General features: G+C 41.0%; 1 protein-coding gene across 1 annotated transcript in view; it reads left to right on the top strand.

Moving 5' to 3' along the window:
* LOC145985857 (radial spoke head protein 6 homolog A-like) overlaps positions 1–26,470 on the top strand; it is a 447,142-nt gene that overhangs the window by 76,701 nt on the left and 343,971 nt on the right. The window contains exon 2 of the mRNA XM_083119960.1: positions 19,280–19,334. The gene's annotated coding sequence lies outside the window, so the exon portion shown is untranslated. The remainder of the gene's footprint in view (positions 1–19,279; positions 19,335–26,470) is intronic.

The raw sequence follows: 26,470 nt of genomic DNA, 5'->3' as shown, positions 1-26,470 counted from the left end.
TTCCTTCGACACGACCTGCCAACACTGCCCCTCTCTCCTCTTGGCGTCAACCGCTGCTGGAATGAGGAACCTGAAAAGATGGCGAGGGCCGCCGGGTCGCCTGATTTATACGCCGCTGCACACGGAGTTGTAAGCCAGGTCCTTCGCAGGAGGACAGAGTGTTCGCAATTAGTGCGCACCTGCTGCCGTAAGTCCTTCCCCCCTTTCTTCTGGCCTAAATAGATGCCAAAGGAACAAGTGCGGCGACGGCAGCGCCAGGGCGGAAGGTTCTTAAATCAACCATACAGACGGTATTACAGAGCTTCAGAAACGAGGCAATTATACAATCGTATATCATGTTGACTGGGTACAAGAAGGGGTTTTCCTACAGCTCTGGAAACGTGCTTTCTACCGCCCGATCTGGTATCACTGCGCACAAGTGTACATGGCTAATTTTCCACATCCATGCTTCTTCCGTCCTGTCTTGTCGATGTTCGCGGTTTAGCGAATACAAAAATGGTCGTACCTCCTACAAGCGTTAATCAGTTTTTATCTTTTCTCTAATTAACGTTACCTATCGAGTACTAAAGGGTGTTGAGGGAATGGAACAACTGGCTTGATCGTAAATCTCATTGGATGTCTCAGTTTCTTGGTTAGGTTGTGCAGATTGGAACGCCGCACTGCACCCTTTACTTTGCTTCGAGATTTGATAGCGACCTGGAACAAGATCTAAACGAGTACATCGCACCCCTTAAAATTATTAAGCTTGGAGTATAGTGTCCCTCAAATGTTAGGAGATGCACAACACTCCTTTCATTTTAGAAGGGGAACACAAGCTTCTCAAATTTTTAGGAGGGAATACAGAAACCCCTCAAATTTTTAGGAGAGTACAGAAATCCCTCAATTTTTTAGGAGGGAGTACAGAAACCCCTCAAAATTTTTAGGAGGGAGTACAGAAACCCCTCAATTTTTTAGGAGGGAGAACAGAAACCCCTCAAATACTTAAGAGGGAGTACAGAAACCCCTCAAATATTTAAGAGGGAGTACAGAACCCCTCAAATTTTTAAGAGGGAGTCCAGAAACCCCTCAAATTTTAGGAGGGAGTCCAGAAACCCCTCAAATTTTTAGGAGGGAGTCCAGAAACCCCTCAAATTTTTAGGGCGGAGTACAGAAACCCCTCAAATTTTTAGGAGGGAGTCCAGAAATCCCTCAAATTTTTAAGAGGGAGTACAGAAAGAAACCCATCAAATTTTTAGAGGTACAGAAGCTCCTGAAATTTTAGAAATTAATATAGTACCACCTCATTAATGCGAGAGCTAGAGTATGTGATCAAATGTTTAGGGTGGGGTACAACAATACAGCTTCAAATTTTGAGGATGAATTACAGTATCTCTCAAACCTTCATAATGAGTTACAGTACTTTCTAAATTCATCAATCAAAATTGTACGTTTTGAAACGTACACACTTTAAGTATGTTTGAAAAGTGCGAGAAGCTAATTTAAAAATTTCATTTCTACCACACATTTCTAATGCTCGATCTGAGTTCATTTGAAAGGTAAAGAAATTAGTCTAATACGTTTTTCTCTTGCCTCGCTTGTCTCGAGATTATATCAATGTCTTGAGAATTGCAATTTTCATAATGTGCCGTACTGTCTTGCGGTACAGAGTTCGAAAATGTTATAACAATCCGAAAAAGAAGGTGAAGAAAGAGGCAGATTGAGGTTCAGTCCTGTACAGATTGGAACCATCATAGGGCTGCATTGATTGGTGTTTCAGAGCGAAGGTCTTGGATACGAATCCCGAGCTTTCTCAAATACTTTCACCAAGTGTTCACATTCACACATAGTTACGATGAAAGAGATTGGGCAGCAAAAGGTATAGAAAAATTACTCATTCAATAATCTGGCAAAATCAGTAGTTCTGTGGTAAGAAGATTCAAGACTACTACATATATTTTTCCATGTATAAATAAAGTTAGGCGCCAAACTAAGCATTACAGTCGCATTTCGCGACCTCCAATTAGCTCCTGTATACGGTGTGAAAATTTGTCAGTGTTTTACGTGGACACCCTGTATCAGCATGTTGGCGACTATGCCTTACCTTGCTTAAGATATATCTCAAACAGATCAGCTGTTAAGAGGTAGGGGAATATCGAAAAGGGAGCAGAGGAAGGGTAAAAAAAAAAAGAAAAAATAATTTGAGTTAATCCTCTCCTGCAGACCCGACGGTTGATGAGCTCGCCAGTCCATGATAAGGCCGATTCCTGATTATTAGAGAAATGGAATGAAGTGCCGGGATTTGGAACCCCCTGGAAAGGGGGGAGGGAGAGTTTAGGACTAGAGTCTCAATGCAGTGGATGGGGGTTGCCGGAGGAAAATGAATCTAGAAGATAAAAAAAAGAAGATCGAAAAAAATTAAAAAGGGATTCTGCTAGTGACAGCTTCAAATCGTGGACTCTTTCTCTTCTTTTTTCCATCCTCTTTCGGAAAAAAGGAAAATCGTTTAAATCGCCTCCCTGACAAAGTTTACTAATTACCGTGCCCATTTCGTCTCCCCCTTCTTCCTCTGCCCCTACCTCTCCTCCGCTCAAAACGGATCCTCCAATAGATGAATCTGGCGTCATTATAATTTCAGCTTGAAACTCCCCGAAAAATCTTCATTAACTGCGCATGCGCTGAAATTTAAGTACTTTCTACGTCATTCCTCAGTTCTGTCCTCTCTCTTCCTTCAAAAACACATCTTTCCTTTCTCTTTCGGTAATTTCCCTGTCAAAGAAGGATTCCGTCCCATAGAGAAATATGTATCTTAAAGTCAGTGTTGGCAGCCAACATAATAGTGTTAATTCTCGTAACAGATACAATGAGATAAACATTTTGGTATACTTTATATCTCCAAAAATAACTCCTGCAAAGGGGGGACCGCGGTTTGCAACACTGCCTTTCTCATGGGGTAGACCGATCTCTCAGTGGCTCTTTCCCGTTCCTTCATAAGGCTCAATAGAAGTGCGTGTCTGTAAAGACGTGTGTGAGTGCTTCCTAAAGTTTGAACAAAGAAAACAGTAATGGCAACCCTAACGACCTTTTGCCATTCCTATATCACGTGTAAGTTTTTATGCAGAGGACTTCGGCTGTGTTCGGTTAGTTTTCTTTCGCGTTCGGAGTTGTTTCGTGCGAATCCGCTGGCCATGCTTTCACAGCTAGCCAATCGCGACTGCAGAAGCTAGCGCTTGAGCGATAACCGAAGTTATCCGATGCTTCCCGAAATTTTGCGAAGAGAACCGAAGCGGTATTCACAAAAATACAAATAACGATAGTTTTCAACCTAAACGTAATTTCGTTCCGTTTCTCACGAGTCATGTGAACGTGTTCAGGTTTATATCCTCTCGAACTCTCGCATAAGTCCGTCTACTCTCAATTTGTCATGTACTTACGAAGTAATTAAATCTTTCATTATTTTGGAACTAACATATAAGGTCTTGTTACACTTTTCAGAAGAAGCTCTCACTTTGAAGAAGAAAGACAGTATTATACATTTTGAAAAAAACGAGACCTGTTTATCCGAGCTCATAGATCATTCGAAAGTATTTGAGTAAATTGTAGATGCTGCTGTCTAGATACTTAGAATGTCTGTGATTTCTCGAATGTGAAGCCGCACCTGAAGGTTGTGAGTTCAAACCCAGGCCTGGCAACTGCTTGTCCTTTGAGTTTCTTATTTCGCCGATTTATGAAATCATCACCCATTCTCATAGTCGAGATTAACATAACTACGTGAAAGAGCGACCAAGAGAAAGCAAAATATAAATACAGCGGCGAATGAAACTAACATAGATTCTACTGCTTATCTGAGATAGAGCTTATAAACTGTTTCTGTATAAGCAACCCTAGGGATCGCCTAGCCTCTTATCAGTTTCTACCTGGAGGTCACCCTGGGGAATAAGATGCTCGTCGCATGACCTTCAAGAATGTGTGGAGCCTTGGTTCCTCACCCCTGTGTGCCTTAATGGGCACGATACAATGTAGAGTCACCGGCAATGAAAATGGGACGCCTAATCCTGAAGTACTTGCTACCTTTCACAGGGTTATGTGTGTTGCCTAACTCGACGGTGGAGACAGAACTTGCCATTGAAAATGTACTATTAAAAATCTACTTATCGCCTTAGAGTTTGGCAACGTACATTACACCGTGCAGGGATAAGAGTATTTCAGGATTATGTGCCGGTGACTGTACGGGGAGGAGATTTACCTATTTTTTTACCTTACTAGGGTAGGTAAAAAAATAGGTAAATCGTTACCCCCACACCCCCTATACGCCTTCATGGCGTGGTGCTAAGCACAGGGGAACACTTTACCTTTTTTTTACCTTTTAGGGTAGGTTAAAGTAGGGGTGGTGGCGAGATCGAGACGTACTTTTAAAACCGAAACGAGAACGAGACTTGATTAAAATTGCAAAGTTGGTGGCAAATTCGAACCTGTGCAGCGTGGTTGCATACATTCAGGATGAAATTTACGTTTATCGAACGTCTTGACGTCAAAGAGGGAAGCCAAACAGGAAAATGTTACAAAGAAAAGTTGTTTACTTCAATGACTTCTGTACGGTGTGAAAGTTCGTACGGTGGCACGCAGTATTTGGTGACGTCTAGACTTGGGACGAGACAAAATTTCGTCTCGTCTCGATACCATCACTGTTTCAAACTCCAGCCACATCTTGAGGTTTTTTTCCCCCTTTTTTAGATAAATTGGACAAGTACCATGGAGGATACTTTAGAATTGACTTTTCACATTTGTAAAGATGGCAACACTGAAAGTAAAGTTCCCCTTTTTTTCCCTTTCTCTAATTCGGAAGGCGAGGAATTTCGCTTGTTCAATTGTAATGAGGATTTTGCTGAGTCAGTTTCCAGGGACAGATGATGATGGGATGGAGAGGAAGTGCTCCTTCTCCCCTCCCCCCTCAGAAAAACCCTCCAACTTCTCTCCAAGCCATTTCTTCTGTCGACTGCCAAAACGAATTTTGCAAAATGAAGAAGCAATTAGGAAGAAGATTGTTTGCTACGGGATGCAGAGAAGGTGGGTTTCGGGGGGAGGGGATGATGGAGAGGGAGAAAAATGGATCGTGGGAGTTGCTACGATTCCTGGATCCATCCTCTTTTCGTCTTCCTTTCTTAGCTGTCCGACGTAGAAGCTAGGAAGAGAGAGAGAGAGAGAGAGAGAGAGAGAGAGAGAGAGAGAGAGAGAGAGAGAGAGAGAGAGAGAGAGAGATCATTCACCGTTAAGAAATGTTTCCTGACGAACCACGACTTGATGAAACCAAAATAACGTCGTTCAGCTTTTACAAGATACAGCGCACGAAGGGTTTATCCAGAATTTGCCACCTGATGGGTGAAGTTTGTATTTAGGGTGGTGGAAGGGTAAAATGAACAAAAATGGGTTCTTTGTGGAAAATATTAGGGGGTGTTGAATAAATCTTGCGTGGGTGTTATGGGGCTTGCTGGGAGTGTGTGGATAATCAGTGCAGTACACTCAGTATCCAGCACAGTTGGTGCAACACCATACCTTATCGAGTTTCAAGGCTTCTATACTCAGGGGTAACACGATTTTAAATGCCACCACTCCTAGGCCTATGGAGAGATCTTACCCCTCCCACAAGTTTGAGTTTGAAGTTGTCCTGGATTCTGGTGTGCTTCGTGATTAAGTAGAAAAGTGTATATTCCCTTTTCCCTATTTATACTGCCACTGTTAGAATTTACACTTTTTTGTAGATTTTCTGCGTGGTATTTGAATTTTTTTCCAATAGGTGTAAGAGGGATTTGGTCTCTTCTCTTGAAGAATAGGGATAAGATGTATATTATCTCCCCAAGGTGTCAAAGATTACCAACCAGATTGAGTAGTCCTTCCCAACACCTCTTCAAATACCACTTTGATTATTGTTACATAGAGGAAATTGTTCGGAATAACAAAAAAATAGAAGTTTCTGGCAACTAAAGATTTGTTTAAATGGACGTCAAACAAATGATTGCTCACGAAGACTACGAGAGAGGATCCAAAAGAAACTGGAATCGTTTTCTGGTGGGCAGCCCCGTTGTAGTACATGCTTCCGCCGCTAGATGCCCTTCTGCATCCGTGTGCCGACCGGCGTCGTCAAACGCATCTCGCTTGGTCGTCGATTTTTGTGATGGCTGAAAAGTTTGAACAACGTGCGGTTGTGAAATTCTGTTTTCTGTTAGCGAAAATGGCAAGGAAAACAGTTCTTCGTAAATTCTTTCAGTAATCATGTAAATTTTGGTCAAAATTTCTACATTTAGTAAAGGCTACCATTTTTTTTACGGATACCAAAAAGTTTAGCCAAACGTCACCACAACGCCTGCACGATTTACTCTTGAAACAAAAAAATCAAACTTAATTCAAACAAATCAGTCTTTTCTATATGTGGAGTTTTACTCAGTTGTAACCGGTAACCACATATCTGTTTATTTTAAAAATATATCTAATACAAGATGCCGATAAAAAGCTTTCACTCAAAACAGATAATAATGTTCTGCTTGTCTCTTGCCCAGTTGGTATTCTGGTGGAACGTTCAGTGCATTTGCGCTGCCAGGTAAACATAGAGCTTTATTTTTTGTTAGCCCTACTCTGTTGTTCAAAAACATGAACGTTTGTTAAATTCCCCATGCCGGTAACGAAAATACTCGTAGAGCAGGATATAGAGTACTGAACAGCTCTTTTACATATGTATGTATAAATTAGCTTACAATTTGTAGTAAGTAATGCTCGTAGTGGTAAAGTAGTCGCCTCACAATCAGTTGGTCACGGGTTCGCGTCCCGTTTTGGGCTCATTGGTACATAAAAGTGTGTCGATACAATCCACGTCTACTCTCAGTGTTCGGATCCAGATTTCGTGAAAGAAACTTTAGTACTCTGGAGATGAAGAGCATAAAAGTCTTATAATTTAACGAGTATGGATCATCAAGCGATCATACGCTTTGCTCTCTTCATCGCCATCTCGTTTCGGCATTCTTGCTTCCCACACTTCAATCTCCCCACCTTTGTGCCCCGTCCCCCTTCGATTCCTTGCCTCTATAATTAACCAATCACGACAAGGAATTGCTACGCTTTTAAGATATACGGCCCGGTCATTATGATGGGAATCGCTACGAAAGACGGACGTTCCTCTGTGTCCTTAGAAGTGTTGCCATTTGGAAGATAAAGTTACTAAACCTGTAAATTCTTCTAAAGAGCGTATTCCGAGATTCCATTGGTAAAGAGCATCCGTAGGTGTCGAATGTTTGCTTTTTGGCTTCAACAGACACATTTGACGGTTCAATCTAACATATTTGTATGAACCAAAACAAAGCATTTGGACAGTATTAGTTTTATGGAAAATGTGAAGAAGGGTAAATCCACACACATTCACAATCTCGACATTTGTAGAGGTGATGTTATCAGCATATCGCTCCGGCCCACCTTTATCCCGCAGGGTTGCCACTAGGTACATTTTTATTAAAGGCTGGGACGTTGCTTGAAAAATTCCGGGAATCGAACCCAAGTCTTCCGTGTGTCGGTGAGCTATACGATCGAGTTTTGAGTTTTTTTAAAAGTCCACTTTTATGCACGGATAGGGCAATCGAGACTGGATTGATTGATTGAAGTAAAATTGTTGGGAGCTTCCACACATCTGGCCATTTTGCATCCTTCAATGTTTACGGGGAAATATCCCATTTATCTAAAATAATTACTTTAAAAAAGAGGTGTGAAAAGCCCGTTAAAAAAGGTTAAAAGTTCAATGTTGTAAAGGCACCTGCACAAGACAAACACAACACATTAAAAAATAAGTATAAACAAAAAACGTCCTCACAGACAGTGGAAGAGACCAGGTCTTCTTCGTCGTTATCTCCCAGCAGGAATGATAAACAGTTGGGAACAGTGGCGGCGGTTAGGGGGGCGAGTGGGTCAGATGCTATGCTAAACCTTATCTACAAAGGGAAATACACTGTCTTCCCCCCCCTCCGTTTTGGAACCAAATCGGCGCCACTGGTTGGAAAGATTAAAAGTCTGTTCGAGGGAAGCACAATCGGCACTAAGAAGAAATATATATATATATAATATGCGCTTAAACAACAACATTTGTGTTAAAGTTAGAAATAATCCTAGCCATCTTGGATTTAATGAAAACGTTGCATATACTAATTAGGATGAATTAATGTTGCAAAAATACGCGAATAATATAATAGCAGAAGATAAAACATAAATATATACCTGAATTATGAAAGCAATTAAATATAAATAATTTAATCCAAGTTATTAACTTGAAAGTATACGGATAATATAAATTCAAATATATGACTGATATGTGCCTAACATGGCAGTTGTTACACATTGCCCTGGTTACTTACGGGATTGTCTCCTTTTCTAAAGAAATGTCCCGGAAAATGTTCTCAGGACGCCCATTTGTCCCGTATTTAGCTAAAGAAAAGACGGATTCAAATTTCAAAATCATTTTATACAGCAAGAAATTAATCCTCATATTAACATTGGCGTAGAACTGCCGATTGTCGATATGTCGAATAAGAAGCTACTCACGACTGGCAAAGTCAGTTCTGGTTCTAATACAGCTATCACTTGTTCTTTTTTCTTGGTCAATGGAGTCAGAGTGGAGTAGATAATACTCAGGGCTTAGGTGATGTAAAAAGTTTTTTTTATTTCGTCATGCCAAAAAGAAAGTGTTCTTATAGTGATTATTCTAAACAAAGATCCCCTTAAAGGACTCCAAGTGTTCACTCAAATATTATTATATTTTGTGAAATGTTAAAAATTCGGCATTAACAATGCTTTAAACTGCAATTGATTTTGTAATGTTTAAAAATGTTATATAAATTTAACTATATCCATGTCTATATGTCCCGTTTATTTCATTTTAGAAATCTGGCAACTCTACTGGTGACAGTATTCCTTGACATCTATCCATATCGCCGCAATGAATTGGAGATATAAAAGAGGCGCAATTTTTTTTTAAAAAATAATAAAGTTGAAATAAATACAACGTACAGCCAGTGAGAGATTAGAAGCAGCCATGCTGTTTAATATCTGGGGATTTTGGGATCGTGAGAGGTTGCCAACACTTGCATCGTGAACGACCAGGTACAAATTACCACCGCTGACCCCTGAAACCTCATTGGAGTTGATGCGCTAACGAATGGGCATTGTGAGGAATTAAGAGACGAGGCGGGGGTAAGGCAAGTCGCAAAAGGGGAGAAGATTCGTAAAGATTGTGGGAAACAACAGGGAATGGGCGGGAATCCGCTAGGTGGCTCTGGCGATTGTTGCCGCATTGATGGGCCTTCTTTGGAAAAGGGGAGGAGGGGGTGATTATTGGGAAAGGGATCCGGCGTGATTTAGTGTGGGAATCCTTCTGGCCGTGTCTGCGGCCAATCAAGGTTCACGGATCCCTCAGAGCGACGTATGGGGAAGGGTTTGAAGAGTTTGACGGGTGTGGGTCAACCCTTTGACATGGCTGCCGAAAATGAACTCGTCGTAACTGCCTGCAAGAGTGCACGAAATTGAGAAATGGGGCAGCGGAATGAGCAGGAGCGAATAACATGCAATGGGAGAGAAATATAGAGAAAATGTAATTTTGCGGTGGATTAAAGGCTGTTTAAACTGTCCCAGGAAGAGATTACGGCGAGACCAACACAGAACAAGAGAAGGAAATGAACAAATAGTAAAATCAAGGAATGAGAATGTGATGAAGATAGCTGAAGATTAGAAGAGAGAAAAAGGACAAAGACAAGGGAATAGAGTGGAACGGAAATTAAGGAAAGATACGATTGATTGATTTGCTTTATATTACTTCGCTTTTTTTTGGCTGATTTGCGAAGATGGGGATGAGATGATGAAATTGATGAATGGACGCTCACAAACTTCCATGCCCATGCCGGGATTCGAATCCGGTACCCCTAAGGAAAGATACGAAATAATATGAACAAGAAATGAGGAAGGAGCTAAAAGAAAGAACATTGCAAAAGGAAAGGAATAAACAATAAAAAGTAAACAATGAAACCTAGAAAACAGAGCAGTATTAAAAGGAGGAAGAAACTCAGAATGGGTAAAACAACAGAAATAAACGGGAAAGTTACGAAAGGAAGTAATTGAAAAGGGGGATAGAAATCAAGGAACTTACAATGGGTATTAGCAAAGACACGAATAAAACGATTAAGCTCATTTTCTCTGACAGGGTAATCGGGACTGCACCTACAGTTTAAAGTAGTATCCGAACCATAGGCACCGACTTCGGAAGGGCAAGACACTTTCTGCCTCTCCCCCCAAAATTAACGTAGAGGGACAGATATTATATGTATTTACATAGATACATACGTAAAATATTGTTTATGCCAACCTTACCTCCCCCAAATTTATTTTAAATTGGGGCCAAAAGGGGGGGGTGAAAAAAGAATAAGAAACGAAAGAAATTAAAAGGGTCGAAGGAAACTAATAAGAAAATGTAATTAATAAAGTCAAAAATTAAGGAATATGAAATATGACAATAAAAGAAGGTAAACAACAAGCAAGTAAATAATAGAATAAAAAGAAGATAAAAGAGGAAGAATACAAGAAAAGAAATGGCTGTAGTGAAAGGGGAAAGAAAGTATGGAAAGGAATAAGAAGGAAGGAACACAATGAATCTTCTTGGGTGAAGATAACTGTCGAGAAATTTGCAAGGAATGACTGAGGAAAAAATAGATATGAAAAAGACCCACCGTAGGTTTGAAACCCCAAGTAAGAATCCGTTATACAACCCACTCATCTCTCAAACCACTTCTGTTGTCATTTGGAGTACTCTACACCGCCCCCCATTCCCAAACTCTTTTCTCGGTCAGTTAACTTCGATACCCCCCCCCCCCCCCATAGTTCGCCCCCTCGAATTTCCTTAACACATCCTTTCGCTTTCGATCATGCCTTTCCCACGATTTGAAACGCTTTACTCACCTGGCCATGTCGTGGCGTCGGCTCGAAATAAATGTCCGAAACACTTGAAGACTGTAATTTGCAGATAGCTCAACAGAGGGGGTTGTCGTTCCTCGGAGCTTCGAACACGCCTACACTATCAATCTAGCTGACTGAGCCTCGAGATTTACCATGTCAACAGATAGGTTGCAATACGTTACTTCGTATGTTTTTGTCTTCTTTTTTCCCCTATTTCGTTTTGGACGCTTTTGTAAGGGTAGAGCAAAATATCACGCAGAAAACTTGAAACGTAATGTTTTAATATCTGATACATGGAAATTACGTACCGCCTCACTGGCCGGGTACGTTGTGTGGATGACTCGCGATTACCAAACGCAGGTTGTTGCATTAGATGTATGTTTGGGAGCTACTCATCGTCGCGATTGGCCTACAGAGATGGAAAGCGACGTAAAAATAATAATATAAATTCTAAAATTGTGTGTCAGCGATGAAGTTGGGTACGAACATACCCCACTTGAACGTTTCCGGTCTCCCGATAGTAACGCTGGCCGCTTGCATTCAAGGGGTCCTGGGTTCGATCCCAGGTGAAGGCAATTACACAGTTCAGATCCAAATTTAAACTGTAGATCCAGTCCTGATTGTCCTATCTGAGCATAAAATAGACCCATTTTAAATATTTGCATGAACACTTCGAATAAACTAATGTTTCATGTTTGGATAAATGTAATTATAATTAACCGACGTTTTCAAACATAATAACTCTGTGGTGAAATACCCCTTAAAGAGCAGAGGACTACCTAGGTCCCATCGCAGCTGTTACCAAGTACAATGGTTAGTGACAAAAATTGTACATTTCTCGAACAACAAGAATTTAACTCTCTATGATTAATCTATAAACATGTACAAACATTTTTTTTAATGTAAGGCCTAAAAGGTACCGGGTTCGATCCCCGATCGGTTCAAATCCTGGAACTTTTGTAACGTTGGAAGCGGTACCCGCGCCCACCCAGCGTCGAATGACATGGGTACTTGGGGGAAAGCCTGGGGGTAAAGGCGGTCAGGGGCGTGATGCTGATCACATCACCCCCACTCACGACCGGATCAAGAAAGTGTGGGGCGTTACCCTTACACCCCCTATACAACTTCATGGCGTGGTGCTAAGCACAGGGGATCACTTTACCTTTACCTAAAAGAGATTTCACGTGTCGCTTGAGGAATTTCGCCAATTGAAAGCAGGCTTGTGCGACAGGTGATGCCGCTACCGTGTGAAACGTTGCTCTTGATTAGCTCGTTCCCAAGTGACGTGTGTCGCTTGACGCTTCGGTCTGAAATCTTCCTACAATTTATCGCCACCATGATTTTACGCAGTGCCCTTTTTCTACCAAATTTTCTCAGCAACCGGTAGGTCATAATACATATATTTTTATTAAATCGTTCATCAAGCTTCATTTTGTTGAGGTATAATACTGAAACACACTTTGAGAACTAAACGTAAATAATTTTAAAAGTTGAAAATTTAACTCTGTAAGACAGAATTTATTTTTAAAAAATACACCTGTCGTTGTCGAAAAAAATGTTCAGTATTTTTTTTTTTTAATCCAAAAAGAACTTTTATATATAATGTAAAGATTGGTGGGAAAATGACGAAGATTCGAGCAGTTAAACAGTGCCAGCATTGAAACTGAGAAATAATATCGAAATTTTGCGTTCACGGAAAAAAAAATGTAGCCTACTTACATGTAGACCTATGAATTACTCTGGAGGTGGGATCCAAATATTAAGCTCGACATCTTGAAATTATGACCTCCAGAATGTAAACAGTTTGCTGGACTCCATTTTCGGTTTGAAATGGGGTCCGAACCACGGCACAGTGTGCCTCCACCGGTGATTGAAGTCGGCGCCCCTAGATTTCGTTACACCATCGATGAAGTCCTAGAAAATATTGTTACAAAAGAATTAGGAGACTTTCCATAGTCTAATTGTAATGAAGATTAGTTTCGAAGGCTGTGGTTCGGAGTTCGAAACTCAAAGAAGACTTTCGAAGTGTCTCTTTTCCTCTTGCAATTTAATAAATAATAAAAGTTGTCCGCCTTCTTTCATTTTATGAAAGTTTTATGCACGTGTCGATAGTTCTCTTTATAAATTCACAAATAAAAATGAAACATGCTGTCATATTTGTTTCCTTCTTACATATTTTGACACACACAATAGTCTTGAAAGAAAAAATAAAGAAATGGAAAAAAAAAACCTCCCAAGTTTGACTTCATTTGCTTACATCACAGCGGTTCATATACTGTTTAATGTCCTTATATTGTAAACCCAATGTACACTTAAATAGATAATATTACAAACGCGAAAATTAAGTCTGTCACAAAATCCCACCTGCCTTGCGAGAGTAGCTAGAGAAACACCGTTATTCCGTGTAATAATCGATTATTTCACTTGGGGTCTATATATCCCAAGCAATCCGTAAAGAACAGGAAAGAGAGGGGGGAATGCATTTCCCTTCTTTGCTTGATTCATAGACTCCCCTATTTGTCAATGCCGGCACACAATAACTGCGTAGGGTGTTGCGGGGGTAAGTTAATGGATAATAGGGTGGGCGTAGCTGGGAGCGTGTGTTTATAGAGCAATACGGGAAAACAGACACACCTGGCGAGAAAGTGTGGAAGTGCCACGTCCATTAAACGATCGGCTAGGGACAGCATTAGCACCTTAGGAAGTACATGTTAACAGCACCAAACCTGAAGTGACTAACCTATCCACTTAGGCATATAATTAACATAAATAAGCGTATAAATAGGTTTGGCAAGTTATATTTTGTTTATTTAAGCTATTATATGCATACGTGGATATGTTAGGAAGATCAGGTTTGGTGCTGTTAGCATGTATTTCCTAAGGTGCTAATGCTGTCCCTAGACGCTCGTTCCATTAACACGTCCAGTTTTGTAACACCAGCAAGCCTAGGTCGAAACATTGTCGGATCGAGATGAAATGTGGGCGAACGGCAATGTGTGGAAATTCTGCTTTAAAGAAAGTGGAAATGAAAGTAAGCTCACGAATTATATATAAAAATTATTCCTGGTTTTGTCTCGTTGTCAAATTCTGTTTGTTGCAGCAGACTGAAAACGAACCATACATGCGGTGTACGTACTTCAAATCTGTTTACAATACTTCCATACCCAATACGAATAGTAATCAAGAATAGCAACAAATGGGTTTGAGATAAGTTGTAAACTGCGGTTTTGCCTAACCTCTAGGATATTGCTTGAATTTTCAGTATTTTTAAAAGTTCGTCATCACCGCACAGAGGGATAAAGGGAGAGAAAAAGAATGAGAGATAGAAATACGGTAAAGAAAGACAAAGTCTTTAGAGAACCAGAGAAAGAAAGTGAGTCTGTGCAGTGTCGTCATGCCTTCAGGAGATCTCGTCGAGTCGAAAAGAGAGTCAAACATAAAATAGTTTTGAGAAAAGTTGTCTGCCTTAGTGTCCTCTATACACTGTGAAAGTTTATGCGATGACACCCTGTACATGTTACTCACAACTGTATATATTTTGAGACCGAGACTTACCTCTCGAGTCGATGTTTGTTTTAAGTCTACTTTATTCTCAGATAAGCTAATCAGGCCTGGATTTACAGTTTAAATTGGAATCCGAACCACTATGTGCCTCCACCAGGGATCGAACCGGGACCCCTTCATTACCAGGCAACACCACAACGCGGTTCTGGTGGCCAGCTTACCGTTCAAGAGCGAGACGAGAACTAGAAGGACATTTATAAATCGAGACGAGACTGTACCATGTCTTGTCTCGTCCCGTTGTCATACGTATCAGTGTTGCTAACTTGCTCAAATTAACACTAAATATGGATTACATAAAGCGCCAGAAACTTTTTTACGTTTTGTGTCGCCGAATAGCCTATCTGAGCATAACATTGAATCAAAACAAACTTTACAGCTTTCGAAAGAAAGCCGAAAGTTCAGCAGTTTTCCCCCCAAATCGAATATCTTAATAAACACAGTGCCAGGCGCTGTTTTCCCACCCGTTTTGACGTTTTCCTCCTCTGAGGGGGAGCCTTAAAAGACACGGGGGCACGCCCTTCCCCATCCGCTCATCTAAGCGATATTGTTTCATTTCGCGACTCCTCCCAGGGACCCCCCGCGGATTCAAGAAACCTCACAAGGGCCGCTCTCCCGCACCTTTCAACGGTGGGAGCTTTTCCCCCTCCGAACCAAAACGGGGAACCCCGCAGAGCCCTACATGCCATTAGCGAGGAAACCCCCGAAGCTCTAAGGGGGGAATCCTTTGTGATCCGAGTATCTTTCCAAACATGAAATTGACTGTTATCAGAATCTAAAGATTGCATCTACACTATCCGCCTATATTATCCTTCTTCTGGTTTCCAACAATTGCTTGTGGTAGGGTGTTTTTTGTATTTTGAGAAGGATAAGAGATAAGGCCCTCAGAGTTTGCAAAGTAACGGTGGCGATTTATTATGTTGAAAAAAGTATACAATCCGTTCCAGTAACCTTAACAAAGAAGAAATACAAAATAAAAGCTTGGTTAAGGTGATCTTATACCCTGGTGAAAGTTCTGTCAAGCCTGTGTGAGCTTACGGGTAACCTTGGTCACGATTATCTCGAGAACGAATCGATGGAAAATTTTCAAATTTTACCTGAAAATTGAGAAAGGATGTCTCTATTGAACCACTTCTTGGTATTTTTATTTACTGTGTCGTCAAAATTAATTTTGCTATTATTGAAGAACTGAAAACAAAGTATGCTCTTTGATTACTATCTTTCCCGAACTTGGAGTGTGGCTTACGACAACCACATTTCTATCCAACAAAGTGGGTTTACAGAACATTTATAAGGAAGTCTGTATCTTTAGTTTCAATGTAAATGTCACACTTCTAATACAGGGCGCCACCTACAACATTGGCGCAGTTCTCGTGGGCTAAACGCCTGTCTCACCGTAAACACAAAAATGTCTTCTCTTCATCAACATCTAAGTATGAAGGTGCTTTTAGTACAATTTTTCGAATTTCTTACCCATTGTCACCTGAAATAAGAACAGAGCTGTCAGTATTCATGACGTCATCCATAGGCGTGCGCAGACCCCCCTCTGATTAGGGGATGGCAAAAGCCTTGTTGAAAGTTCAGTTGGCCGTCTGGAAGAATTAATGCAAGAAAGACGTGAAAACTAATTCCATCTTGAGTATCATTTTGTCCTGCTACTCTTAGATTCTACTAGTCTCGCTATCTTTTATCTCAATGTTCGCCCCCCCTAGAATTGATTTCCGTCCAAGGTTCGGGAGGGGCAATGCTCATTTCCTCCCTGTGCTTGCTGTGCCCCTGCACCCCCTTCGCCCATATTTGCTTTGAACTTTAATCGGCTTAAACATACTTTATTTTCTTTAAGAGTAGCGTTTAATAACCGACAGAAGATTCCTCCACACTACATTTCTAGGCCAAAGTATAATAATGTAGGGACATGGATGTCTGGAATATACCCCATGGAAAAATACCTTACTTATCCCTCCGTGTAAAAAATCTGCGGACGCCCATGATTGGGTGGTCAATTGCCCCCTTGACTCCCCCCGTGCGCACGCCTATGACGTAATCATAGTCTGCCTGTCCGATACCATATGATTTAACTATCGTGCGCAAGTTGTTACACCTATGGCTTATAGACTAGTGCACTGTGCTTTTTATACACTACTTCAAATATAACCAGACTCTCATGTAAGTTCCTACAATACAACAGTACAAACACACGGCTTCATTCGCATACGTGACGTAACCTCAACTGCAGACAACGTGTGCACTGCAAGGTCATCCACTCGGACCTGCCCAAACCCCCCAACAGCTACTGCCTCAAGTAGCTCAATTCTCTTTGGAAGTAATCCTCCCCCTCCTTATTTCTTTGCACTAAAAAATAATAATTGAATCGTATACCTCTCTCTCCCCTCTCCTATTTATATTTTCTTACTTCTTTCATCTCTTCCACTCTTTCTTCATTTGTCCTTCAGTATTTCTTCCCCTGTGTCTTTTTGTTCCTTTTTTCTATATTACATAAATATATACAGTTTACATCATATTAAAAAAATGATTTCCTGTTTTACCAAATGCGAATGTATTTTTCAACCATTATTTATACGTTATCTACAACAAATAGTTTTATTCATTCAATAAACAACATAATAACATTTTTACAATGTTCTTTTTTGACATAATATTGTGGTAGATCCGAAAATAAAATTGGAAGTTTCAAAAATGTGCTTGGACAGAGAATACAAAGCTGAAGATATGTTTCATTATTAACACTTGCGATGTTCCTGACATCTAGCGGAGTGAGGAGTAAATAATGAATGAAGACATCCCTGTGTGAAATCGCACATCAACCTCCTGGGAGTATGAGAGCGATATATTTATTGAAGGACAAAAGGTTCCATTTTATCTTCTTTGCTCGTGTAAAGGAATTTATAATGGCGATATATTTTGAAGTGCTGTGGGAGAGAGGAAAAGTAAATACGTTTCCTGAGTAGGAAAGAGAAAATAGAGTGAGATGAAATAGATTCATGTTTGAATCGGGGTTTCTGAGGAAAGAACATCGTCTGGTCAGAGTTGTCACATCCAAATATTTTACTCCAGTTCCAGCGCAAGTCAGGGTTGCTAACTAGGGGAAATCAGTGTTGTCAGTTGCCCAAAATTTTCGCTCCAGGGCAAGCGTGCAATCATTTCTATTAATAAAAATAGTAACATATTGATTCACTGGGCTTCATAAACCAATTGTTAGTTACTTAATAGCAGTAAAATTAAACCTCTTCACGAAAAAGCTGGAAAAAATTGAACGATATTATTACCACAGTGTGTCCAAAAATTCACAAGCCAGTGCACTTTAATTTAAAGAGCAGACGTCTTTCAATGCTTGTGGATTAAACGAGGCACTCATGTGGACCTCTTCGTGTAACATCGTACGAATTGCTCTTTGGCCAAAAGTGAGTGATTTTTGTGGACACCCTGTATTGCTTGCATTCCTATGTTGCGTAGATGCTCAGTCTTTTGAGATTAATCGCGTGATGAGAATAGCTAGATGATTGACTCATGAAAAGTGATGAGAGGACAAACACCAATGTTCTTGTAGGGGTCAGCACTCGTGGATATTGTAATGAACGGAGACGGTAGGAACCTATGACGCCACCAGAGGTAGGTCCACCCAAAATGAGGCTGGAATTAGCAAATTTTGCAATAAAAATAAAATGAAATCGTAAAGCTACAAACTGAAGCACCCTATAATTGGATGGTAAGTCCCTATTTTGAACACTAATACAGTAACTATGATAATATGGAAATACATCTTTCATTAAAGATGTGGCTCATCCAAATCATGGGCAGCCACCCAGTGACCTACCCAGACAGAAGCTCTAACGCTGCCACTCCCTAGGACTTAGAGTGCTCGAAAAGCTTTCCGATTATAGTTCCAGATGAAAAAAAAAATTGAAGCTCTATCCACCATGATATTTGATGTAAAAGACAAACAAAGCATAACAGCATACATGTTTATACACGGCTGCACTCCTCGGAAAAAAAAAAAACAACATTGTGCGCCAGGGAAGGGCTGATGGGGATATATAGTTTATAACTAATATTTTCTGACCGGTTAAAGCAGTTTAGGGCTATTCTATTGTCGTAAGTTGATGGTGCATTTGACATTTTTGAGGGGATGGTTGGAGAACCAGACTGAATTGAAGTGCCTCACTCGGCCAGATTTATTTTCAGTCCAGTTTATGCTCAGATATTCTGATCAGAATTGGACCTACAGTTTAAAATGGGGTGCAATGTGCCTCTACCGGGGATCGACCCCTTAAGGTGACAGCGTTAACCACTACGCCATCGGGAGGCTGATTTTTCTGCTTAATGAAGAAAATGCTCACAACTAAATATCGACCGATCTCCGTGGCAGTGCGGTTAGCGTAGTGTGCTACAAAACCAAGGGCCATGGGTTCGAATTTCGGGTAAGACGCGTTAGATACCTTATTGTGTTTGTCCCACCCTTCTGCCGTTGGTGTTAATCCACTATGTGGGTGAGTGATGGGACTCGAACCCGTTTCGATTTTATACAGGCCAGTCTCATTCTCGTCTCGTTTTTTTTTTTTTTTTACCAAAGTCTCGGTACTATCCCTACAAAATAGCCAACATTTTAAAATGCAGAATTTGAGATATATGAAATTAATAGATTCCGTATTATTAGTGTAGTATTTTTTTCTGCGTTTTGTATTGTACAATGCTTGGAGTCTAATTTCTATTGAAGTTTAATCTGTATATAATTTCGTTTTTATAGGAGGTTTCAGTGACACAAAAAATGGACGCGTACTCAGGAAATCTAGTAGCACTGGGTAAGTGTTATTGTTTTATTATTATTGTTGTTCTTTATTAGATTCAATTACCAATTCTATTGTTTTACATCTTTTGATATCCAAGATAATAAAAGTAGGTAAGGTAGCATATCAAGATAAAACTCGGATTCATTTCATAATAGTTAATACATAATGATACATGCAGTAAATAAATTTTCATATAATGATATTATTTCCGACCGCGGAAGACAGAGACTAGCTCGAGAGGACGAGTCTACACGCGATAGGCAAGGTAGGTAGAAATTTGTACGAAACAATGCTGCAGGTTCCAGATCAATATTTCGTTCGGTTTTGTTTTGTTTATATCGCTCGCTTTGTTGCGTTTGTGATCATCGTTAGAACATCGTATTACATCAATGCTGTCTCAGCAGCAGACACTTTTAACGGAACCTGCTTCCTGTATAGTTCCACTTGCAGCCCTCATCCCTACTTTGCCAGTGGATTCGTCCAGTTAGCGCATGCGCACTTGCGTAGATGGTCGCGACTAAGGCATATACTGCCAGTCTTTGTGGCAAGATGGTCAGCATACCGTGCCATGATCCCAGGAGTTTCTTTCTTCATTCATCTACACAGGTGCGATTCTCTTACAATAGTTCCAGAGCAACTTTAAAATATTAATGGCTCCTTAATACATTGCGGAAAAGTAGAATAGATTCCCGATGGCGTAGCGGTATTCGTGTAGCCTTGTAATTAAGGGATCCCGTGTTTGATCATTGGTGGGGGGATCTGCTCAGTTTCGATAAGCCTATTCGAGCATGAAGTGGTCAAACCTTTATTTTAAGAAAAAGGAGGAGGGAGGTGGGACTATTTAGAACTGGATTGGCCTGGTTCGGGCTAGGGGTTGGGAGAAAATCGAGATTATTGTATCAAATCTTCTCACATTGAATCCTTACACGAAAGGATGAACATGTAAGGCATTGAAGTTTCTGACATCAGAAAATTACTACTACGACGTGTTTCAAAATGCACTACTGCGAAAAATAGAATTCGTGACATACAGTGTATGCCGTGGATTTGTGTGAGAAAATGAATGTGTAATTTTTATATAAATTTTTAAAGTTTTCTTCTAGTTATAGTGAATTTATCTCCACCTAGACATTGAATGGAAATGCATACATTTTCTGTGTGCAGATATACTGGAAGTAGGCAACCTGATTGGTCCTTGCTGAGGGTGTGTTCGCTACGTCACGGTAGGTGGATGCAGCAACCACTCAGATGAGCATTTCCTTGATGCGTGCCCGGCGCTCTTATGAAATTGGAGGACGGAAATAATGATGGCCCTGGATGAAATATGTTCTTAACGGGTTAATAATTACACTCCGCGTTCGAAAAATGAAGAATTTTGAAATATTTTTCTGGTTCCTTGAGATGGCAACACTGAGTATGGTTTATATGTATTTACCGCTGCGGCAGGGGCTTTCGCATGCATGTGTGATACCACAGGAAGGTCCGCGAAATGCCTTGCGTAAAAGTTTAATGCGTATCTGGGAGCCCGCTTGGAAAATTGACGGCCCCCTCCCCCCGGAGGTGCCTGAGCCCGAGGGGGAGGATGGGTAAAGGAAAAGGTTGTCCGACTCTACAAAGAACGACACATTTCACGCGGCCTTCGCCCCCCCCCCTTCCTCCCGTGTGGTGTTTGTGAGGAGCCCGTACCGGAGGATCCGGGGAAATTCCGGGCCTCTTCTCCCCGGAAAAGGGTGCCTGAAATATGCACGCCGCTGTCACTGGTGATTCCAGGCCAGGAGATCCGGGTATGAATCCTTTATAAGCTGGGCTTCTCGCTTCTCTGGAGCTCCTCTGCACATCTTTCGTGAGGTGCGGATGCTGCGATATGGACCGCATATCTCTCTCTCTCTACTATTCTCACTTGTCTACCTCATTCCCTCACCCCCTCAATTCTCTCTCTGCACATCGCACCACGACGCCGAAGGTCTCGGGTTTATATCCCGGTCTGAGCATGGATGTCCCTTCATCAATTTTATCATTTCATCACTCATCCTCATATTCCTGATTAGCCAAAAGTGGCAGAAATGCGAAGTAAAATATACCAAATCAATATATACAAACTATACTGTTAGAAAGTAATGTAAATTTTGTAATTATCTACCGTTAAAATTATGAGTCCCCTATCCATTTACTAGAACGGAATGCAGCCATGTTTTAGCTGAGCGCAGGCGCTTTCGTGTCGTCACCTCTCTTTGTTGTGGTTAAAGAGAGAAGTAAGCATGGCGTCTCCGCTTGGAATCAAACACACCCACACACATTATTTATGCATGTTACATATAGGTTTATAATACAATTCGAGAAAGACCCAACAGTTAAAATTCAAATTTGGAGGCTGGTCTCAGCAGCTTTGAATTATCACCAACACTAGCGAGAGAGGATTTCCTCTTATCGCTGGTCAATCCCGAACAAAAGGTAATCTTTTCAGGTTGCTGCCAGCTTGGGCTGCAAGTCTCAAAGTTTAGGAGAACCTCTCGCGGCCCGGTATAATTGATGCCAAGGCCCGGTGGTTGAGGAACACTGCTCTAGTCTAATCGCGAAGCTAAGGATGGATGAGGATTACATGAAATTAGTGAAAGTGATGCTAAAAATTCCATGCCAGGACTACAATTCGGAATATTCTATGGCGAAATTGTGAATCGACCACTCAACGCGCTCAGACACCGATGTGACGTAACTCTGATCACGTTGATATAAAATCGTAGGTGATATGATCTAAGGTGTCGGTTGTTGTCTTTGAATTATTGGTCGATTCCTAAACCAGACTTGGTCCAACCCACCGCATTTGTTGAAGAGCGCTCTCATGTACACGTGTGGATTGCAGCTAGCAGTGGTGCTGTATCGTTGTATGACGGGCAGAAAGGAGGGAGTGAGCGAGACAGGGGGCTTCGTCGATCGCTCTCATGCTGTGAACTTAGCTTTATTTACGAGTACATGCGAATTCTTTTGTTCTTTTCTAGTTCCAAAGCTAAATTTGCTGACGACTCAACACATGAGTCCACCAATTTTTAAGTTTGAAGAAGTTCCAGTAGTCACTGACACAACGGTATGTGCACGGGAAGGTAGATACCATGAATTTCTTTTAGCTAGTAGAATTATTTACTATTTCCGGCTTTCTGAATAATTGAAAATTTCATGACTAAAGACTGATGCTTTGCAAAACCGAAACATACGAATAGTTTGCAAAACCGAAAGTGAAGTTTTCTAGACTGATGCCGAGGAATGGTTCTTTAAAACTGAACAGTTTTCAAAATCTATAATGAATATTTATACAAACGCGAAACCAATCTACTGTTTTATCTTAAACTTGCCGGCCTAAGAAGCAATGTTCTTCTCCACATCTAACACATCGTGGTTTGGCTCTGCACGTTTTCTGCCCGTGGCCGAGGCGTTGGCATAGGAAGCATTGTGAAGAAGTCTCGTGGTATATATGGTTCCGCTGTCACCTTGACGTGACTAGTTTCGGTAAGATTATATATAGATATCGTTTACGCGATATCTTTATTTTTATGTTGTAGCCTCTTGTTTCACATTTGCAGATATTAATGTCACCTCCTTTAAAAACCTATTTTGACCATTAGCTGCTATCTCACCAACGTACTTCAGCATGTCTGCCAAACTACCTCCCCTCTGAAATTTGCGTCTCGGGATTTCCCCACGGCAGCTGCTTCGAAGGCAACGCCAGGAGGGAGTCTTATTAATGGCGAAGTCTTAGGCGAAACCAGAACTCATGCAAATCTTCCACGACGAGACGTAACACCCCTGTTCCTTATTCCTTCTGGAAAAGTTCCTGGCTTGCTTGGAAGAAAGGGTTCCTCCAGGCTCACCCTGGAAGCAGAATTCCTGGAACTTCCAAGTCCCTCCCCCACTTATCCTGGAAACTCCAGAGTTCGCTCATCTCCGCATTAACGTTTATGCACTCCTCCCATCGCGCTAGCTGTCAGAGTTTTGGGGGAGCAAGTTTTGAAACTCCCTCCTTCAGCCACCTTAATTTAATTAGGACCCAAGTTTTCCCTCCCTCTCTCACTCTCTCCTGGTCCGTGGAACTCCTAAGAGGGTTTCATCCTAGAAACACATCTTCGCTAACCCCCCCACCCCCATCTTCCCAAGACACTTCTCCAACCCACTTATGCACCACTACGTTTCCAGTTTCGATATGCGGCTGTCCAATGTCGGGAGAGTAAAGGTATGTTCTCCTAGAACGCAAGCGACTGCGACTACGCACGCTGCCGAATATCGTTGACACATCTATTGTTTCAGTCGGATGTGTTTTCCTAGCTGCGTCTCTTTCGTTCGACGACACTGGTCACTGGAGGAGTGGTTAGCACAGCGGGCTACGCCGCCAGGGGTCCTCGGTTCAAATCCCAGGTTGGACATGAGTTCTTTTGTGAGTGTCCCTTCATCAATTTCCTCATATCATCACTCATCCTCATTTTCGTGATTTGCCAAAAGTGGCAGAAAAGCGAAGTAAAATACGCCAAATCAATCAACTATCATTGGCGGTAGTTTCTTAAGTATTCCGTAAGTGACTAGTTTAGGGTTATTAATTTCGAAAGTAACTAATTCAGTTAACGCTACTCGAGAAAACCAAACGCACGGCCATGAAATTAGGCGGGTGCCAGAAGTTAGCACTGTTCCCACGTCGGAGCACAACTCCGTGTGTTCGGAGGTTTAAGAGAATGAAACATCTCGTTGTAGAGTTGGTCTTTGTAATCCATGTGATACAGACAGACAGTATTTGCTGGAATGGTCAGGGCTGACACAAAAGCACCCCGGAGGGAGGCCAGAGAGGTCGAACTAGGAATCGCAGCCCGATTGAAGTTGCCACACAGTGCACGGGAAACAGTGACTTTTGTCCCGCTCTCGCTTTGCTTTTCACATGTGTGGCACCAGCGTCATTCTGCCCAGCCGCATATTTTCTTAACTCAGTGACGTGCACTGAGGAGTAGCTAGTCTAGCAGAGATAGATCAATCAATCTCACATCTCTAATTATTTTCAAATCGCAATATTTATTGTCTTGTTGAAGCCACAGTTCACATACAACACATTCTTTTTTCACGCTCTTCTTGTCCTTCGGTGCGATCAGCGGACAAGGCCTCACCAGTTCCAGGTAGAAACATCCGCCTGAAGGGAAAGGAAAGATTTCCGCCTCTGCTTCCCTTGCCCCTTAGTAAAAATACTAATCTCTCCAATTAACAACAAAATAGGTAACCTAAACCAATCATAAATTCGAAGGTATTTATTTGGGACAGAAATGACGCGATCTTATTGTTTGAGTTTTGGTTTTAAACACACTTTATGCACAGTAAGGCTAATCGGGACTGGACCAAAAGTTTAAAATGGGATCAGATTCACTTGTGCCGCCACCGGGTATCGAACCCGGGACCCCTTGATTACGCTAAGCAACAAAAATCAAATCAAATCATTGAATGAGTGTTTGATTTGGTTTATTTTATTTCTGCCACATTTGGCTAATCGCGAAAATAATACGATAAAATTGATGAAGGGACACACACAAAGAACACCCCTTGCCAGGCCGGGATTCGAACCTGGGATCTCTGGATTAATAGTCAAATCTCTCTCTTTTATTTTCTAAAGTGGGTGGGAGTTGCGTGTACCTTTTTTTGTAGTCATTCCTCATTTTGCAATTTTTTCCTACCTTTGACGTTGATTTGTTTTAGAAATACTGGGCCCTAGGGGGAGGGGGTTGACCCCCACCAACCCCCGTTGGGCAGGCCACTGGTAGCTACCCCAAGTGTCGACGTGACCGCACGCCACTGGTATAACTCATGTAACGTGTTTTCAAAGGTGTTCCTTTTTCTGGTTACATATAGTTACCTAAATATTAAAATTTTATTTCCATCCTAACTCAGCGGAAAGAAAAATATAGTAATCTTAAATATCCTTTCACGAGAAAATTTTAAGTAATGAAAAATAAAGTTTTTTTAAAAAATATTTATTACCCAACAGTTTCAAAATGTAAGTGACTCAGAGTTTCACTAACCTATTCTAAACAGTTACTACTATAAAAAAAAATATTTGTTCTCTTTAACGGTGTTACAAGTAAAGCGTTAGTTCCAAAGTCAGTTTCCAACCATCCCAAAGCAAACGTCGAAATTACTCCTGTAGCAAATTTTTAACGCTTTTATTAGTGTTTAAACTGTAACCGAATGGCTATGCAAGAATGTTCCTGTTGCAAGCAATCCAAGTTTTTAATCTCTGTGGGAATCTCAAAAGTTTCTCTATTGACCCGATATAGTGTCAGCTATTTGTGAAAATAAATAAAGGCCTCTTACCACACGCCATCGCGAGTAAAGCCACATGGCAGGTCTGAGATCTGTACTTATGGGCAATTCAATTGTGACGGTTGTGACATTCAGACAAATTTACATTCATTTCTTAATTATTTTTCTTAGCACCTTCAAATATGAATTCGTGTAATTTCATTGTCCTTGATGAACGTTATTTAATTTCAGAATATTCCTACCCCATCTCAATTTTCAGCTGCAGAAAATACATTTTGTGTAATTTTGTGTAATAACTAAATTAAGTGGAAACACCAAACATAAAATCCCACTATAAAAAGTAATAGATAGGTTTGAAACAATATATTATTTAATAGCCACGAAACTAATGTTTGTATTAATATTTCCAAATTCTGCATAATTTTTCTTTCATTTCATAATAAGACATACTTTGAATAAAAATAAATTAACCTTGTTTGTCCACTTTCACATGTAATGGCTTTTACTAAAAGCCTTGTGTATTGGCGACTAACCTTGGTAGCTATTTCTATCTGCCGATAATCTTTAAAGGCGGCATTTTCAGTTGCAAATATGACGTTCTACGAGATAAATCTGCATTACTTACTTACGGAGAAAACGCTTTGTATACGACACAGCAGGTGGATGGAAAGCCAATCAGATGCAATTGAAGGCCAGGAATAACGACGGCCGCACCACAGATATATTTTAACTTTAACCACTTTAACCCACCCACCATTCCAACCAGAAACGGGTTACTTCTCGTTTTCCCACACCAGCCCATCCCAAAAATCTCCACCCACTCCACCCGAAAAAAATACAAGCTCAAGACCTGTTTAACCCTCTCG

The sequence above is a fragment of the Lepisma saccharinum genome, chromosome 3 (genome assembly GCF_977018435.1).
Source record: "Lepisma saccharinum chromosome 3, izLepSacc3.1, whole genome shotgun sequence".
In the NCBI taxonomy this organism is placed as follows: Eukaryota; Metazoa; Arthropoda; class Insecta; order Zygentoma; family Lepismatidae; genus Lepisma; species Lepisma saccharinum.
Note: the sequence above shows the minus strand (reverse complement) of the source record. Positions and strands in the feature narration are given on the sequence as shown.